Here is a 7,369-nt window from a genome sequence, read left to right as displayed (position 1 = left end):
TAATTCGAAGAACAATGCTAACCCTAACACATCTAAGATAACTACGTTGCTCGCCATCAAAAAGGCTTCAGCACGAGCAACGCATGAACAACGTGGGCAGGCTTGTGTTTGCCTAGATCGCAAGATGCGATCTAGGCAGCATGGTGCTTACCGGAGAAACCCTCGAGACGAAGGAGTTGGCGATGCGCCGAGATTTGTTTGTGTTGAACGTTGGTTGTTTATTCCATAAACCCTAGATACATATTTATAGTCCAGCGGACTTTCTAATGTGGGCGTGCACTAAACCGTGCACGGGTAAGATTCTAACTTCTAAACTAAGATGCGATCTAATATGTTACAGATACACGGGAAATTAAGCCCAACTTGGTATAAAAGGCCGATTCTCGTATTTCTTCTACATATAATCTTCAAATCCATCTCGATCACGGCCCACCTCTGACTCGGTCAAATTCTGGTGATAACAGATTGATGCTATTATGTCTATGCTTGTGAATGGTAGATCTAATGTTGATCCAAATAATGTTCCTTTAGCTTCATTGGTTGCTCAAGAAGAAAATGTTGATGTGAATTTCATTAAAAACAATAATTTCAACAACAATGCTTATAGGAACAATTATGGTAATAACTATAGGCCATATCCTTCCGCTAATGGTAATGGTTATGGTAATTCTTATGGGAATTCTTACAACAATAATAGGAGTGTACCCCCTGGTCTTGAAGCCATGCTTAAAGAATTTATTAGTACACAAAGCTGCTTTTAACAAATCTGTTGAGGAAAAGCTTGATAAAATTGATATCCTTGCTTCTAGAGTTGATAGACTTGCCTCTGATGTTGATCTTTTAAAATTGAAAGTTATGCCTAATAAGGATATTGAAAATAAAATTGTTACTACAGCAAATGCCATCCAAGTTAGAATTAATGAGAATATAAGATTGATGGCCGAATTGCATGCTAGGTGGGAAAGAGAAGAAAATGAAAAACTAGCTAAAGAGAATAATGTAGCTAAAGTTTGGACTATTACCACCACTAGTAATGTTAATTATTCACATGTTGCTGCACCTCCTACTATCAATGGTAAAATAATTGGTGTTGGCAATGGTACCACTTCTAATACAAAGCCTGCAAAACTGCCAGAAACTGCTAAAACTGCTGAAACTGCCTGTGATAAAACTGCTGAAATTTTTTCCAACATTGGGGATGATGATCCCATTGCTTTAGATTATAATGGTTTGGATTTTGATGATTGCCACATATCTGAAGTTATAAAGTTCTTACAAAAACTTGCTAAGAGTCCCAATGCTAGTGCTATAAATTTAGCTTTCACAAAACATATTACAAATGCTCTCGTAAAAGCTAGAGAGGAGAAACTAAAACTTGAAACTTCTATTCCTAGGAAGTTAGAAGATGGTTGGGAGCCCATCATTAAAGTGAGGGTCAATGATTTTGATTGTAATGCTTTATGTGATCTTGGTGCAAGTATTTCTGTTATGCCTAAGAAAGTCTATGATATGCTTGACTTGCCACCATTGAAAAATTGTTATTTGGATGTTAATCTCGCTGATAATGCTAAAAAGAAACCTTTGGGGAGAGTTGATAATGCTCATATTATGGTTAACAATAACCTTGTCCCCGTTGATTTTGTTGTCTTGGATATTGAATGCAATGCATCTTGCCCCATTATATTGGGAAGACCTTTTCTTCGAACCGTTGGTGCTACTATTGATATGAAGGAAGGTAATATTAAATATAAATTTCCTCTCAAGAAAGGTATGGAACACTTCCCTAGAAAAAGAATGAAGTTACCTTATGATTCTATTATTAGAGCAAATTATGATGTTGATGCTTCATCTCTTGATAATACTTGATTTACACTTTCTGCGCCTAGGCGAAAGGCGTTAAAGAAAAGCGCTTATGGGAGACAACCCATGTTTTTACTACAGTACTTTGTTTTATATTTGAGTCTTGGAAGTTGTTTACTACTGTAGCAACCTTCCTTATCTTAGTTTTGTGTTTTGTTGTGCCAAGTAAAGTCTTTGATAGTAAGGTTCATACTAGATTTGGATTACTTGCGCGATTCTGATTTCTTTGCTGTCACAAATCTGGGCCTAATTCTCTGTAGGTAACTCAGAAAAATATGCCAATTTACGTGAGTGATCCTCAGATATGTACGCAACTTTCATTCAATTTGGGTATTTTCATTTGAGCAGGTCTGGTGCCTAAATAAAATCCATCTTTACGGACTGTTCTGTTTTGACATATTCTGCCTTTTATTTCGCATTGCCTCTTTTGCTATGTTGGATGAATTTCTTTGATCCATTAATGTCCAGTAGCTTTATGCAATGTCCAGAAGTGTTAAGAATGATTGTGTCACCTCTGAACATGTTAATTTTTATTGTGCACTAACCCTCTAATGAGTTGTTTCGAGTTTGGTGTGGAGGAAGTTTTCAAGGATCAAGAGAGGAGTATGATACAATATGATCAAGGAGAGTGAAAGCTCTAAGCTTGGGGATGCCCTCGTGGTTCACCCCTGCATATTTTAAGAAGACTCAAGCGTCTAAGCTTGGGGATGCCCAAGGCATCCCCTTCTTCATCGACAACATTATCGGGTTCCTCCCCGAAACTATATTTTTATTCCGTCACATCTTATGTGCTTTGCTTGGAGCGTCGGTTTGTTTTTGTTTTTGTTTTGTTTGAATAAAATGGATCCTAGCATTCATTGTGTGGGAGAGAGACACGGTCCGCTGTTGCATATGGACAAGTACGTCCTTAGGCTTTACTCATAGTATTCATGGCGAAGGTTGAATCTTCTTCGTTAAATTGTTATATGGTTGGAATCGGGAAATCACTACAAGAGATGGGGGATTTGTTGACGAAAACCCTGGTGACAAAAATGCATACCGTCATGGATGTGTCCTTATAGGTGACGAATTCATCTTTCGTCAAGCATTTAAGGTAATGCTTGACGGTATGATTTCTCGTCAAGAAAAAATCGTCACCCATTACCCAAGCGGGAAGGGCTTCCATCGTGTCCGTTAATAGGTGACGAAATCAAAGATCGAGGTGACGAAATATTACTAAGTTACTTTATTAAATGTTATTAGTTTTATATATCATGCGTGACCCACTTGTCGGGAACATATTTAATTAAGTAAAAATTGTGGTTTGGAAGAATCGAACAAGGGCTTCGGCGTGACCGACGCGGAGTCTTACCGCTAAGGTAGATATGGAATTTTGATGCTGGATCCGTAAGTAGTCTATTCTACATATTTATTTCAATGGTGTGATCTAGATGTTACGACATAATAATTCCCTTATTAATATTTATGTCGGCCGAGGGTGCCTCGTTTAAGTCGCGCCGCTAGCGGACACGGCCTATATAGGTGCTCTTGCTAACAGTCGAATCGACTAGGGTTCTCGTCGAGGTGAGAAGAATTCCGTGAAGGCTCCATTGTGGTGGCGGCGAGACGCATCATCGGTGAGTTCTCCTGATTGTTCGTTAGGTCTAGATTTTTTAATCGAGTTGTCAAGATCCGTTACGAAGAACGTTGGCATGTTCTTAAGCTGAATTGTAGGCAATGGATCGAAGTTGGATAACTGATGGCACCAAGAAGTTCACAACAAAGTACATGGCAGGTGTTAGGGATTTCATCAAGTTTGCGCGAGAACACTTGGACAATACAAATGAACCAATCTTGTGCCCTTGCAAGGACTGCCTAAATCGATACGTCGGGATATAAAAACGATCGAGGATCACTGCAATTGTTCAGGTATGTCCATGACGTATACAAGATGGACTAGACATGGGGAAGATTTTAGTGCTGACGAAGGGCGGGATAGAAACGATGATGGTGCGTATGATAGTGACAACGATGAAGAGGAAGACAATGGTGATTGTTATGTTGATGATTCATCTAGTATGATCGATGAACTGCGAAGTACGGAAATAAAGGTCCTGACCTGCCAAATCCGTATGCTAATCTAATTGAGTCGGCGAAAAAGAACTTTATGAGGGATGCACCTCTTTCACTAGGTTGTCGTTCATCATTAAGCTCCTTCATGTCAAATCATACAGCTAGGATAACAAACGAGAGGATTTGATCTATTACTTCAGCTTTTACGTACAGCTTTGCCGGATGTGGACTTTCCCAAATCATATGCTGATGCTAAGAGTGTTCTTTACGATGTTGGGCTTGGTTATGAGACAATTCATGCATGCAAGTTTGATTGTTCTTTATTTTGGGGAGATCACAAGGACGATACGAACTGCCATGTTTGTGGATTATCAAGATATAGAGACCCTCTTTGGAAAAAGAAAATCCCTCACAAGGTGTTAAGGTACTTTCCTATAATTAAAAGGTTGCGAGAGACTATTTGTTAAAAAGGAAATGTCGACACATACTAGATGGAACAAAGAGAAGAGGGTTGTTGAGCCCAATGTACTTGAGGCACCCTGTCGATGGTGAGGCATGGAAGCACTTTGATGGCAAGTTTGATTGGTTTGCTAAAGATCCTCGTAACATAAGACTAGGTTTTGCCACGAGACGGCTTCGGTCCTTTTGGAAGTATGAGTAATCCTTACGAGTATGTGGCCTGTTTTTGTGATTCCTTACAACTTCCCACCATGGATGTGCATGGATCAATCGAATTACATGATGGCATTGCTAATCCCCGGAAAGTATTCCCTAGGGAAAGATTTTCATGTATTTATGCAGCCAGCGATAAAAGATATGATGCGGCTATGGAGTGGTGTGGAGACATTTGATGCATGCACGAGAGGAATATTTCCCATTGCATGCTGCGTTTCTTTGGTCTATTCATGATTATCCTGGATATGCCACTATGTCGGGCCGAAGCACAAGAGGATTTCATGCGTGTGTGCATTGCGATGAGAATCCTTGCGCTGAACCTTTGAAAAACAAAATTGGATATATTGGGCATCGGCGATTTCTTGATAAAAATCACCCATACGGGAAAAGCGAGACTTTTCAATGGTACAAGCTGAGACTAGAGATCCACCAAGGAAGTACACACCCAAAGAGGTAGCTGCGAAGGTAGAAATGGTTAAGGATTTTGAACATGGGAAAAATCCAATAAGTAGAAAGCGGAAGCGTGCAAGCGTACCCGGTGAACCAACATGGCACACGAAAGTCAGCTTACATCATCTACCGTACTGGCAAGAACTTAAGATAGCTCACAACTTAGATGTGATGCATATTGAGAAGAACATATGTGACAATATTGTTGGTACACTACTTGAACTTGAGGGAAGGAATAAGGACACTGTTAGTGCTAGAATTGATTTGAAGAAATTCAAAATGTGGAAGAAGTATTGGTTGAAGAAAATTGTGAAGGATGATGATGATGCAGCAGTAACTTATGCGAAGCCCCACTGCACCGTGGACGCTTTCGAAGGAACAGAAGAGACCTTTGTGTAGGTATTTGGCAAACACTAGGTTCCCGGATGGTTATTGCGCAAAGCTGGGGAAGATGTGTGAATATTGATGGTTGTAAGGTTACCGGTATGAAGACGCATGATTGCCACATACTTCTGCGGCGAGTGTTGTCGAGCTGGGCTCAAAGGGAATTGCATCTAAGGAAATGTATGTGGCTATTGCGAGCTAGGAAGATTTTTAGGGAGGCTGTGTGCCAAAACCACTGAAGGTTGATGTGCTTGAATCGATTGAAGGTTGAAATTGTTGTGATCCTATGCAAACTTGAGAAGCTCTTCCCCCCAGCTTTTTTGATGTAATGGTGCACTTAGCTATTCATCTTCACGAGGAGGCTCTTTCGAGGGGTCCTGTTCATTATGGTTGGATGTATCCGAGTTGAGAGAAGATTAGGTTATCTAAAGTCTACGGTCCGTAACAAAGCAAGGCCAGAAGGTTCTATCGCGAGAGAGCTACATTGTTGATGAGTGTTTGATTTTTTGCTCTAGATTTTTCAAGGATGGCACGAAACAAGATTTAACAAAGATGATAGGAACCAAGACATTCGGAGAAAACCTGATCTGACGAGATGGAAGTATTTTCAGTTGGAGCTAAAGGTCTTGGGAAATCCATTTTGAAACATTTTGACAAGGAATTTGACAAAATGGTTTGGTATGTGCTTGAACAAGCTGTGACGATGTAGAACGTTATATCAAGTAAGTAGTTAGCTTCACTTTAATAACTACTTCTCAATGTTGCAGGCATAATTGTCCTGTATTTCATATGTGTTTTTTCTATGTTTCAGTGAATTCCGACAAGAATTGGGAGGTAGGGGTGTGCGTGACATCGAGGAGACGGTTCAGAGAGAGTTTGCGGAGTTGGTTTGCAAACCATGTGAGACAGATTGGACAATGCATCGAGAAGATTTGAAGTCTGCGGCTGCTTTGGGCCGGACCGGCGTGTAGTAGTATACGCTGGTTGCAACGTAAAGGGTGCGAGGTTTCGCACGCTTACTCGGGATAAAGACACGAAGACTCAAAATTCGGGCGTAGCGACTAAGGGATCTTTTGGTGATGCGAGATGAGACCGACTACTATGGTGTTCGCAAGAAGTTCTTGAGCTGCGATGCGGGACTAACAAACACGGTGACGGAGTCCGTGTACTTGTTTCGTTGCGGCTGGTTCGACCTTGCGAGCAAGGGTTCCAAGATAAAAGATGATGGTTTTTTTAAAAGCGTTAACACTTCTATCCTATGGTTCAAGAATTCACCATTCATATTGGCCGGTCAAGCTGAAACATGCTTCTATTTGGAGGATACAAAGTTTGGTGATCCGTGGAAAGTGGTGCGAAGTTCAGCCATAGACATGTGTACGACGTTCCGGAATTAGAAGATGGTAACGATGATGCATTTGTACGGAATGAAGACGCATACCAGGAGGATGAAGGTTCGGTCGACCATACATTTCATGATGTTGTCGACCTAGACGAGGAAGCGAGATGTGGAAGCGAGAGGAGGATGATCATCGTCTTTGCTTGAAGTTGTACGTATTCATGATGCTCGTACAATCCGTGAACTAGAGAATGGGGAAGATAGTCCCAATGTTGACATGGATATGAGCGAAGATGAACTAGAGAATCGGGAAGATAGTCTCATTTTGGAAGAGAACATACATGATGACGAGGGAAAAAATTCAGGAAGAAGATAGTGATTTAGATTGATAGAAACATGTAATGCATACAACTATATGTTTTGTTCCAAACATTTGAAATGTTCTTATTTAGATGTTTACGATCTCGAACTTGTCATTGAATTATCCGGAAGGGTTTAAGAGCAAATTAATATAAGCAAAAATATGGACAAATATAAGAAAGCCAACATGTCGGTAACATAACTTTGACAATGGTTTTAATTAATCGACACTTGACACGATTACAACCAGCG

Source organism: Lolium rigidum, chromosome 3, assembly GCF_022539505.1.
Source record: "Lolium rigidum isolate FL_2022 chromosome 3, APGP_CSIRO_Lrig_0.1, whole genome shotgun sequence".
NCBI lineage: Eukaryota > Viridiplantae > Streptophyta > Magnoliopsida > Poales > Poaceae > Lolium > Lolium rigidum.
Note: the sequence above shows the minus strand (reverse complement) of the source record.